Consider the following 13,437-nt stretch of genomic DNA (forward strand, 5'->3'; position numbering starts at 1 on the left):
AGAGGGAATCAAGTTAAAATGAGGTTATTAAGGTGGGTCCTATCCAATATGACTGGTGTCCTATAAGAAAAAGAGGAAATTTGGAGATAGACAGACAGACAGACAGACACACACACACACACACACACACACAGACACATGCACACACACAGGGAGAATGCCCTGTGACCATAAGCCAGAGATTGGGGTGATGCATCCGTAAACCAAAGGATGCCAAAGATGCTAGCAAAGCACTAGAAGAAGAGAAAGGCATTGAACAGATTCTTCCTCGCATCCCTCAGAAGTAACTAGTCTTGCTGACACCTTGACCTTGGACTGTCAACCTCTAGAGTTGTGAGATAATAAATTTCTCTTGTTTCAGCTATTCAGTTTGTGGTACTTTGTTACAGCAGTCCTAATAAACTACTATAGTCACTAAGATTTTCTCCTACTTTTTTTCTAGAGGTCCTGTAGCACTTTTGTAAGATTAATCTGGCAGAGATATGAGAGAGTTCCTGAGTTCAAAATGATTTCAGAACGAGTTTAAGGAGCTGGATGATGCTTGTAGCAATAAAGTTTTTATAGGAATAAAGAAACTCTGCCTTGGTTTTGGCAAGCAGAGAAGAAGATTTCATCTTTGTGAAAACAAATTTCACTGAACTAAGAAGCCATAAAAGTTGGGCACTGTTTCACTATAATTTAATGAATTGGAAATATATATATTTTGGACCAGAAGATGCAGTTTGCCAAACCATTATTCTTTTGTTCCATTCTGAGGAAATTCATTGCTTCTTCATAGGCAGTGTCCAAATCCAAGGTTTTGGAATTAAGGAGCAAAGTGCTAAGTCGGGTATTTAGTAGCTATGATAGGCAATGAGCTTGTGTTAGATTTTTCGCAGAGGCCACTCGCTGAATTGTGTCTCAGGTCTCAGCAGTGTTTGGTTACCAACCTCTATTTAATCTATCTTCTTATAAACATAGGGAATTGAAGAAATTCAACTAGAAATTATGGACGGCTCACAGTATACTCAGCATTGTCAGGATAAGTAGAAACCTATGAGTTGAAGACCCAGTGCTTCAGAAATATTCAGTGAAATGGATTCCAGCCACTGTGTTTATTAAGGACACCACTCCTGCATTCTCCTGGCTTTTTAAGGTACTCTTGGGGGATCAGTGCCCATGTTGGGACCCTCAGTAAAGAATTAGAAGAGTGCTAGATGGCAGAAGATGCCAATTTATTATAAAAAGAAGTGCTGCAGCATTCAAAGAAAACACACGATACGTGGATGAGGATGATGATATCTCATTTCTGTGAGTTAAATAGAAAGGGATATTATAATCATGTTTTACAAATGAGGAGACTGAATTAGAGACAGGCTAGAAGGACATATTCAGATATACCAGCGATATCTAGACAAGGTTTTCAATTAAAGGTTTTTTTTTTAAAGTATTATTCTGGTCACAAGTATCTTCTTTACTATTACAAAATCTTGGTTCATCAGGAATGTATGGAAGATTACTGCTCCACAAACTTCCAATCCCTCTCTTCCCCCAACCTCCGTGGGTGCTGCGCCTACCCTTCCCATCCTGCTGTGCTTGACTCTGGACTCGGCCACCTGAATTGATTTAGGCAATTGGATGTCAACAGATGTGAGCAAAGGCTTGAAATGTGCTTGCACAGGTGGGTTTGCTCTCTCAAACTCTTGACTTTCACCATGAGAGGAACATGATGTGGACACTGCTCATCTAAGGAGGATGAGAGATATGGAGCCGACCTGGACCCGGCTGACAGCTGGGAGTCAGGCCCAGCTAAGCCAGCCCACAGATGTGTGAAGTGGCAGCATGCTGAAGTTTCCAGGTTATTTGTTAAGTATCTTTGTTTGCGTAATACTACATTAATACATACTTTTGTAAAGTGCAAAATGGTTATAGGTAGCACAATGTAGCCCACTGTGAGTGTACTGCATAGACTGGAAATAGTAAGAATTGAGGCTGAATGGTCTGAAGAACCGGCACAGGACTGGAAATCAGAAGACCCGGGTTGCAGTGGTTTTTCTACCTTTAATGATAGTAGCTTATCTTATGAAATGCTCACCAGGTGCCAGGCATTTTTCTAGCAGTTTTATTAACTCATTTAATCCTAATAACAACCTTATGAGGTACATTTATTGATATTCCTACCTTAGAGATGAGGAAACTGAGGCACAGAGAGATTAAGAAGCCACCTGAGGTCTCACAGCTAGTAAGTGGCTGGACTGAGATTGGCACCTTGACAGGCAGTGTAATGGATGCTGTCGTGCGCCACCCGGGTGCCTGGTCACAACGGAGGCACTCGTTTTCCCAGATGCTGAGAGAGTTGGCACCTGATATTTGTCAGCTGAGTCCCTCTCTGGGAGTTGTCCTTGACCAAAGGGAGCTGCCTCACTCAAGTTACATCCTTTCTTGGGGATAGCACATCCAATGTCTGGTCAATATGGGACCAAAAGCCTGGTCAAAACTTCTTTGTCTACATTAGGGACAACTTGAAGTCCCTTCCAACTCAGGAGCTCTCTGCAGATCAGACTAGTCCTTTGAAGCTACTTCATCATCTCTGCTCAATCCTGCTTCCCTCATTTCCTTACAGGAGTTGGTTTCTAAAATGCTCCCTAACAAGCCTGCATACAAATAACCATCTCAGAATCAAATTCAAGCAACCCAACCTGAGATAGCTGCATTCCAGAGTCTGAGTCTCTAGACACTATGCAGTATTGCAAGGTATCTTCTTGGAGTTTCATTATAAAGTGGGGACGATAATGCCTGTCTTATTGAGAGGGTTAAAAGTGGTAGCATTTCACATTCATTTTTCACTCTGCAGTGTGGCGATCTGCCTTCTGCCCCACCCTTTCCCACTCCATGGACGCTCTTACCACTATGGTCATCAATGACTTTTAATGACAGAACCCAACAGATATTATTTATACTGGACTCTACTGCATTTGATTTTATCATCACTTGTGAACTTGGTCTTCTGACGATTGTTTTCCACAAGATTCCAACTCTCCCTTTCTTATTCAACTATCTCCTGCATATTCGTGACTCCCTATCCCAACTTCTTCCCCAAGCTTTGGAATAATTGTTCCACAAACAGTTGAACATGCGTTGCTACTTGTTTTCTCCAAGTTCCTCAAACTCAGCATTTCCAAAATGGAAATCATCATTTTCTCCAGCAAACCTGCCCTTCCTTCTGTAATTTGCTTTCATTGGTGATACCATCCTTCCAGGCCACCATTCAAACAAAAAGGTGTTTTTCTTTAATAGTTCCTCTTTCTCACCCCCACATTAAATAAGCCTGTCTAATTTTCTCCTTGTCCCCAAACTTCTCCACTGTGTCCCTCCACTCTATTCCTTCTGTCATTGCCCCCCTTAAGACCCTCATCAGCTCTTGTCTGAGCAATTGCAATAGCTTCCTAAGTGGTCTCCTTGCTTCCAGCCGTGCTTTCTCAAATTCAACATCCAAACCACAGTGTATATGATCTACCTAAAAGGAAAATCTGATTATGCCATTCTTCTCCTTAAAACTCTTCAGTAGCCCCCATTTTCTACAGGATGATGCCAATAAAAAGCTCTTCATAATCAGAATCAGTGCAGTGGCCAAGATGTGGGTTTTAGAACCAGGCAGTTGGAAAAGATCCCTGGCTCCTCTGCTTATTACTGGTGTGGCCTTGGGCAATACCTTTAACCTTGCTAACAGAATGGAGATATAATAAAGGTATCTACTTGAGGCAGTTACTCACCAATTTTTCTACATACTATCTGATGTTTTCCAGCCTTTCTTGAGATTGGATTGGGACCATGAGATAATCTACTGGGAGTGGCATTGATGTGAGGCCTGTGACTTGCCTCCTTTTTCCTCTTTTCCTGCTGTGACAGCTTTGGAGGCCACACGTCCAGGGTGGCTCTGGACCGTGAGCTCCGTGAGGACACATAGCGCTTCACTGTGGCACCTCCAGCACTAGAACAGGGCCTTGTCCATACCAGGTGGTCAACAAATGTTTGCTGAATAAATTGACACCCACTTTGAACTTTGGAAAATGGAATATCTTTTTCTTAAAAATATGCAGAATAGATTTAAACCCTCGTATTAATCAAGTAGGACTGCCATAACAAAACACCACAGACTGGGTGGCTTAAACAACAAAAATTAATTTTCTCAGTTTTGGAGGCTAGAAGTCCAAGATCAAGGTGTTAGCAGGTTTTCTTCTGAGGCCGCTCTCCTTGGCTTACAGATGGCTGCCTTCTTGCTGTGTCCTCACATGATCTTTCCACTGTATATGCAAGTGTCTGGTGTCTCTCTGTGTCCAAATCTATTCTTTCTATAAGGACACCAGTCATATTGAATTAGGGCCCACCCTAATGACCTCATTTTAACTGAATTACCTCTTTAAAGTATTTATCTCCAAATATGGTTACAATTTGAGGTAGTAGGTGTTAGGACTTCAACACATGAATTTGGGGGGACACAGTACAGCCCATAAGAACCCTCATCTGTAGACTACCCTGTTCACTTTAACAGACCAGAGGATCTTTTCCTCTCAGGAGAAAAAATCTTGTAATAAGAATGATCAAGACAGGAGAAAGTAACACTTGTTGCGGATATGACATGACAGCAGCCCACACCTACTGTCGGTCCACTCACTATGTGCAAGGTCTTATGCTAAGTTCTGTAAGTGAATTGTCTCTTTCAATCTCAAAATTGAAGTACAGGAAGATAGAGGAAATTGTCTTAGGACATACAGCTGATAAGTGGTAGAGCTAGGATTTTAGGATTTGAATCCACTTATATCGCCCTACTCCCCATCTCAGCTAATTGTCACAAGTGCCCTGTGAGAGAGTATATGCTTTTTCAAAAAAAACTGATAATAAAATAGCAAGCATTTATATACTGTTCTCTACATGACAGGTACTCTCAAGTATTTCACATAAGCTAACTCATTTATAACCTCATAATAATGCCACGAGGTGACGGCATTATAACCATCACCAGTGCCATCACTGTCGCACTGCCAGGAGTCCCAGCAAGGAGGTGACACAGGGGGATCTGAGCCTAGGAAAGTCCACCTGCCACACTCAGCTGCTGCTTGGGACGCAGGTTAAGTAACTTGGCCAAGGGCATGCCTCTTAGAAGGGAAAAGATTGGGCCTTGAATCTGGGCCTCTCTGGAGACCCCGCACTCCCTTCATTACTGTGCACCGTGCCTGCTTGCGCCTGCCTGTGCGCTGTGTTTTCCTCCACAGCCTTGGTGATGTGAGCAGCTCTGCCAACACTGATATCAAGGAGAGGGCTTTAATGCTGAAGAAAGAAGAGTTGGGGGAAATCCTCCTTTGCAGTGTTATTGGAGTAAACTCTCATTTCCCTTTGATTAGCTGCGTGTTTAATATTTCAAAACGCAATGGTCTTTAACAAATCTGACGGGTTAAACCTGGAAGGGGGTGGGAATCTTTAGCACAGTGGCAGTTGGGGCAGACTGACTTTTTATATTTATAAAAGTTGTGTCTGTCACAAGGCCTCTGAGAACACTTGCACAATTTAAAATACAAACTGGAAAAATACGTTGACATGATTGTCTGTCTTAAGGAATTTTTCCATAATCACAGTCTTAACATAAAAATTCCCGCTTGGTATCCCTCCCCAGGCAGAAGTTGGAGTGTACACGAGACTTTCCTTATGCTTAGAAATTAGTCTGAAATTCTTTATCCCAACAGAAGCTCATTTCAGACCAGAGCTCCCAATAGACAGCATCTCCATCCTTCCTTCTCCTTCTGCTTTTCCCCAACCTGGAGCCTGACGCTCCGCCCACTCCCCTTCCCCACCTGCAGGCATCTGTGCTGTCCCTTCTTGGAGTCTTCAGGGGTGCCTCGTGCCCACCCCTGAGGCCATAAGACCCCGTCAGGATCTGGATCCAGCCAACTGCTGACCTCCTGTCGTCCCCTCCTCCCCTAGGGCCCCCGTGGTGCCCCCACGTGTGCGTCTGCGCTGTCTCGATCCACCGGTTACTCCCTGCTGCTGCCCGGGATCCACCGGCTGTGCTCCGGGGCCGCCAATCCGCGAGGACTCGATGGAGCCCCTGTTTTGTTTCACTAAGCCTGCGATGTTTCATCTGCAAGTTCGGGGCCCTTTTATAGAGTCCTCGCTGTTATTGGTGTTCATTTGTTGACTTCTATCTGAAAATACCAAGGAAGGCAGGGTCTGGAGGTAAAAGCACCACCTTGTCCACAGTAGGCATCAATAAAAGGAGATCGCATCTCTTCTTTTACTTACAAAAAAAGAGAAATTACCCACGTTGCCTGACTTGTCAAATGAAAGACTCTAGTGAGGCAGAAATTGTTAGAGAGAAACTTGGAACAATTTTTAAAAATGCTTTTATTGTGGTAAAATACACATGGCATAAAACTTACCATTTTGGCGATTTTTTAAATATACAGTTCAATGGCATTAACTCCATTCACAACGTAGTGCGGCCATCCCCACCACCCATCTCCAGAGCCTCTTCACCTTCCCCAGCTGACACTCAAAACACCAACTCTGCACTCTCATTACCTCCCCACCAAGCCCTGGTAACCCATAGTCTCCTCTCCGCCTCTATGAATTTGCCTCTTCTAGGCACCTCATAAAAGGGAGATCATACAATATTTGTCCTTTTGTATCTGGCTTATTTCGCTTAGCATGATGTTTTCAAGGTTCTTCCATGTTGTAGCATGTGTCAGAATTCATTCCATTTTAAGGCTGAATAATAGTCCATTGTATGTATATACCACACTTTCTTTATCCATTCATCTGTAGTTGGAAAGTTAGGTTATTTGTGAACCTTGGCTGTTGTGAATCATGCTGCAATGAATATGGATATGGGAGTGCAGATATCTCTGCAAGATACTGACTTTAATCCTTTTGAGTATATTCCTAGAAGTAGAGTTGTGGGATCATCTGGTAAAACTATGTTTAATTTTTTGAGGAATTGTCATGGCCTCTATTTACCTCTTTACTCTGTGCTTTTCTTCATCTTCACTCTGTTCACAGGCCACCTTCTCTGTATTTCTGCCTTTTAAGCACCCCAAGAGGGAGGATAAAATTAGTTTAGAAAGCACTTGCTGGGCAGAGCATGCGAGGCAGGCCTCTGGTCGGCCGGCCTTTAGATGGAGCCTTTGGTCGAGAACCAGTATTTTTGGATGAGTTGTGTCCACATTATCAGTGTCACATGATAAAACCACCTCTGAACAGTGGACTGTGGATATTACAACATTCCTCAAAATTAGGCCATATGTAGGCACTCCAGGAAACACTAGTTCACAGGGAAAACCCCAGAGGGAATTACAGACCAGTGAGTATTTATTCCCCCTTGGGCATAACTTACTGCCTTTCTACAGACTTGTGCCATGGTCTGTCCTTATCTTTTAGTCCAGCTCTTCACTACTTGGCAAAGTTTGGTGTCATTTGGAAACGTTGAAGACTTCATTGAGCATTTCTTCCTGAAGCTCATATCCTGAATGGATTTGTGAATCCTGAAGATTCATAAATTAAAATGTGGAGTTCAGTATATTATGCAATACTTTAATCTTGATTTAAAGATGACTTCTCCCCCCTCCCCTCCTCACAGCCTGTAGCCTGTGCTCCTGGGAGCGTGAGGCAGTCGGTCCCTGTCTCTTTCCCGGTAATTTCATTCCAGAACATGAGAAGAAGCAGGGAAAAGGGAGCTGAAAGCTCTTACTTGAATAGTACCATCAGATGATGGCTTCGTACTCCTGGGCCTCGGAAGAAGTCTAAAACTGACTCCTGTGGGTGCCTTCCTGGTTTACTTGGTTAAAAACTCGGATTACAGCCTTCTTGACATGGGTGGTCTATTCCCTTTCTCTTCTACAATTCTCTCCCTCAGCCCCTGTTTTTCTGATAGTCTATTCTGCATAGGTTTTCACTGTTTGGATTTCATTACCCTCTTAAGCAGTGGTCAAAATGACTCCACTCACCCCTCTCCCTCATGGTCCATGGGAAACACTCATGCATCCCTTGCTCTGATAAATTCTGAGGCATGGGCTTGCTCCTGATGTGGCCCTCTGTTCTGTGGCCCACTTTTGCTGTCCCTGTCATGAATCAGGCACAGTCCTTTGTGCCCCCATAACTGCAGGGACACATAAACGTTCTCCAGGCGTCCTGCTGAAGCTTTTAACCCTAGGCTTGAGCTGAGGGAAGAGTACCCATCCCTTCCCATAAGAATAAGAGTCACAGGGCATCAATTGTTTTCTCCAAAGAAATATGTTGAGGGTCCTTTCAGCATCAACACACTCTCCGCTCTTTGAAATTACCACATTAGGATGGTCTGACACTCTGTTAGCATTCATTGTATTTTGGTGCCTCAGTTGAAACTTCTAATTTAACATCTTATTATACTTATTAGCTTTCCCTTTATCTGTTTTGCATCTAAAGCATTTCCCAAACCATAACAAAGCTCCCCCCACCATGCCATTATTACTGTTCTTTCCAGTTGTTTTTGAGGTGGAAACCTGCCACAGACTTGTTGAAAATCTAAATTGTTATAGCACAGTATGTAAGCTACCTTGCACAGTGTCTAGTAGGTAGTGAGTACTCAAATGTTAGTTCCTTGTTTCCTTTGATACTAATCAAGAAATCACATACACTGATGTCACCAATCTTACAAAAAAAGTCTTTGAGCATGGAAAAACTGATGATAAATACAAATAAATACGATTAATACAATTTTTCCAAAACTCGATTTTTTGCTTGAAAAGCTGGAATTTTATTATTGGCAACAAATACAATCAGTGATTTCCTTGAAATGATGGGCTCACTTCGTATATTTTGGAGAAACTGCCTGCCAAATACCCAAGCCTGAAAAACCATGTATCTGTCAGTAGTTCTGTCATATAAAATTGTGTTACATGAAAAAAAGTGACTAGTTCAAATGCAGTTCGAACAGGTGCACAAGGGATTTTCCTTGAAACAACCATTGCTCTTTGGCTCACAGAAGTGTTTTAGAAGTGTCGTTCCTATTTTGCCACACAGAATATTAAAAAGATGTTTACTCATGGATTGAAATTTCATAAAATTAACAATTTTGGTGGGTTCAAGTGCATTGTTAAGTGAAACTGACATTTTAAAAAATTGTGGGACCTCTTGGAGAAGAATATGACAACTTGTAGTTTGGCATCGTGTCTTTGATTCATGCTAAGGTGCCAGAAGTTTTAGCCACCAGTACTTTTGCACTATCCATGCAAATCTCAACACAGTGAGAAAGGCAAATTATTTATTATTATTATTATGAAAATAGTTTTGATCTTGTGGACTCCCCAGGAATCCACAGACCACACTTTGAGAATTCCTGTTCTAGAACAGTCTGTTCCCCAGGAACAGACTGCTGTTCCCCAGTCTCATGGAACCCCAGGAATCCACAGACCACACTTTGAGAATTGCTGTTCTAGAACAGTCTCTCAATCTTTTCCTAAAAATAATCTTTGTGAGATTGACATTTTGGAAAATTCAAGTCAATTCTTTTATAAAATGTCCTACAATTTGGATTTTCTGATTGTTTCCTCACGTTTAAGATTCAGGTTAAATTTTTTTTTTTTTTTTTGCGGTATGCGGACCTCTCACTGTTGTGGCCTCTCCCGTTGCGGAGCACAGGCTCCGGACACGCAGGCTCAGCGGCCATGGCTCACGGGCCCAGCCGCTCCGCGGCATGTGGGATCTTCCCGGACCGGGGCACAAACCCATGTCCCCTGCATCGGCAGGCGGACTCTCAACCACTGCGCCACCAGGGAAGCCCCAAGTTAAATATTTTTGACAAGAATACGATGTAGGTGATGTGTTCTTCCTATGCTATTGCATCAAGAAGCACTTACTGTCAGTTTGTCCCATTACTGGTGATTCTGTGTTTGATTACCTGATTAAGTGGGGGGGGGGGTGCCTGACAGATCTCTTTATAGTAAAGGTACTCTTTCCCCTTTGAAATTAGTAGAACTAAGAAACGGACACATACTCACCTGTGAAATCATTCTTGAAGACCATGTGGATATCTCGTTCTGCAAAATGGTTTTAGCATCCATTGATGATCTTTGCCTAAAACATGATTACACTGGAGATTGCAAAACGGTCATTTTTGAATTCTGTCATTCCTTTTACATTTATTAGCAGGAGTTGTTATGTAAAGAAGTGTTGTCTCTTCACTCTACCTCATTCTCTTTATAGATTCATGGATTCTTTTTTTTTTTTTTAACAATTCAATAAATTAATTGGGCAAATGAGAACCCTTTTAAAATGCAATTGTGTTCTTTTCACTTGTCTCCATCAGTCTTTAAGCACTTCCTTGCTTTCTGGTATACAATAGTCAAGATTCACTTTCTATTTTCCCTGGACCAATCTTGGAACCAGCCATTTGTCCCAAGAGTTTTGGTTCCTTTTAGTAGGAACAGTATTTAGAAATCAAGATCTGGGCATTATTTGTAGTCATTGTTATTAGGGGTGTCCTTGTTTTTAGACCCATGCAGTAGACAAAGCTACAGTGTATATATTTTTTAAAATAATCAATTCAGAATTACTCATACATGCAACAACATGGATACATTTCAAAAACATTACACTCAGTAAAAAAAAAGCGTCAAAAAAAGTCCTGTAGAGCCAAACCAGAAGCCTGGGGTCCAGCCTGGCCCCACTGAGCCCAACCTAGAACAGCTGAGCCACAGCACACTGTCAGATCTGTAAGTGAGAAATAAAATGGTGTTTTTTTCAAGCTACTGAAATTTTGAGATTGTTGTGCATTGTTACTGCAGCCAAAACCTGAGGTATAAGAAAGAAAGCCAAGAGAATACTATGTGTTTTGAAAGTTAAGGAAATGCTTCAAGGAGGGGTAGCAATGGATGGTTTCAAATACTGCTGTTAAATCTGTTACACTGTGAGCTGGGAATGGACACTGAATTTAGCTACATGGAGTTAGCGATGAACTTAACAAGATCAGTATCAGGTACCTGGGAATGGGTGGATGGAAAGTCTGATTAGAGCAGGTCTAAGAGAGAATGGGAGATGAGGCATGAGAGACAGTGAGTTTAGAAAAATCTTGTTAGGAGTTTTGGTGAAAAGAAACAGCAGGAGAAGTACAGTTCAAAGAAAGTTTTATTTTGTTTTAAATTTAAGATGGAAGAAATAGCAGCATGTTTGTATGTTGATGGGGGCAGTCGGGAGGAGAAGTGATGGTGCTCTTAGCAAACAAAATTTGGGTCCACATGCCCACGTGTGCAATAAAGCCAATCTACTGACACTGTGTTGTGGTGAAGGAAAGGGCAACGTTTATTTCAGGGCGCCAAGCAAGGAGTCCAGGGCAGCTAGTGCTCAAAAGACCTGAGCTCCCCAAAGGCTTTCAGGGAAAGGGCTTTAAAGACAGGGTGAGACAGCTACATGTAAAAGAATAAAATTAGAATATTTCCTAACACCATACACAGAAATAAACTCAAAATGGATTAAAGGCCAAATATAAGGCTGGACACTATAAAACTCTTAGAGGAAAACATAGGTAGAACACTCTTTGACATAAATTACAGCAAGATCCTTTTTGACCCACCTCCTAGAGTAATGAAAATAAAAACAAAAATAAATAAATAGGACCTAATTAAGCTTAAAAGCTTTTGCACAGCAAAAGAAACCATAAACAAGAAGAAAAGACAACCCTCAGAATGGGAGAAAATATTTGCAAATGAAGCAACTGACAAAGGATTAATCTCCAAAATATACAAACAGCTCATGGAGCTCAATATCCAAAAAAACCCTGAACAACCCAATCCAAAAATGGGCAGAAGACCTAAATAGACATTTCTCCAAAGAAGACATATGGATGGCCAACAAACATATGAAAGGATGCTCAACATCACTAATCATTAGAGAAATGCAAATCAAAACTACATTGAGGTATCACCTCACACCAGTCAGAATGGCCATCATGAAAAAATCTACAAACAATAAATGCTGGAGAGGGTGTGGAGAAAAGGGAACCCTCTTGCACTGTTGGTGGGAATGTAGATTGATAACAGCCACTGTGGAGAACAGTGTGGAAGTTCCTTAAAAAAGTAAAAATAGAACTACCATAGGGCCACGGCTGCAGACAAGAGTACAGAGAAGAAGGAAGAGAAGGTCCTGGTCAAGAAGCAGAAGACCAGAACCGTGTTCTCTCAGACGCAGCTGTGTGTGCTCAATGACAGATTTCAGAGGCAGAAATACCTCAGCCTCCAGCAAATGCAAGAACTTTCCAACATCCTGAACCTTAGCTACAAACAGGTTAAGACCTGGTTCCAGAACCAGAGAATGAAATGTAAGAGGTGGCAGAAAAACAACTGGCCCAGGAATAGCAACATTGTGACTCAGGGCCCAGCAACTACAGAATACCCGGGCTTCTATTCCTACCACCAAGGATGCCTGGTGAACTCTTCCGGAAACCTGCCCATGTGGGGTAACCAGACCTGGAATAACCCAACTTGGAGCAACAAGAGCTGAAACAGTCAGTCCTGGAACAACCAGAGCTGGAACAGTCAGACCTGGTGCCCCCAAGCCTGGAATAACCAGACCTGGAACAGTCAATTCAACATCTATGTTGAGGAATTCCTGCAGCCCCAGATCCAGTACCAGCAAAGTTCTCCTGTCAGTGATCTGGAGGCCACCTTGGAAACTGCCGGGGAAAGCTATAACATAATACAGCAAACTGCTAAGTATTTCAATTCCCAACAGCAAATCATGGATTTATTCCCAAATTACCCTCTGAACATACAGCCTGAAGATTTGTAACGATGGCTGTATTATTCAATCTCAATTTGAGCCGTGACTGTATTACTTCCCTAGAATTTTTCTTTTACAATTACGTCTCTCTCTGCCTTGATAAGCTGCTTTTCATTGTGCCTTTTGTGTCAATTTGGGGGTGTATGACTGGTGTCTAATCAAAGAGGTTTCAGAAGCATTGGCTTCTACGGACAACATGATAAAAGATGACTGGCGGCTATAGATAACTAGGTTATAATACTATTTTTCGGATATCTTTAGGATCTAGAACCTAACCTCAAGAATAGGGAGCAAAAGTACAAAGATGTGTGATGAAGGATTATTCGTATTTTCTGGGATGGGGAGGCTTTACTTGTTAAGAACCTCAGTTGTTAAGGTGAAGGGTTAAGCTACAATGTGCTTCACTGATTTCCTCTACCCCTTTTTGCTTATTTTCCTTACAACCCCTAATTTTTTCCACCACTCTAGTATTTGTAGAAAGATGTTTTGATTTGTCCACATCATAATACTACCAGTTGGCTGGTAGTATTTATAAGTACAAATAAATAAAAAAGCTACCCATTTAAAAAAAAAAAAAAAAAAAGAACTACCATATGACCCAGCAATCCCACTATTGGGCATATACCCTGAGAAAACCATAATTCAAAAAGATAC

The 13,437-nt window shown here is 41.9% G+C and overlaps 1 pseudogene; it reads left to right on the plus strand.

Moving 5' to 3' along the window:
- The first annotated feature begins 4,618 nt into the window (after positions 1-4,618).
- LOC117314326 (homeobox protein NANOG pseudogene) lies at positions 4,619-12,792 on the plus strand (annotated as a pseudogene).
- The last annotated feature ends 645 nt before the right edge of the window (positions 12,793-13,437 follow it).

The sequence above is a fragment of the Tursiops truncatus genome, chromosome 11 (assembly GCF_011762595.2).
Source record: "Tursiops truncatus isolate mTurTru1 chromosome 11, mTurTru1.mat.Y, whole genome shotgun sequence".
Lineage (NCBI taxonomy): Eukaryota > Metazoa > Chordata > Mammalia > Artiodactyla > Delphinidae > Tursiops > Tursiops truncatus.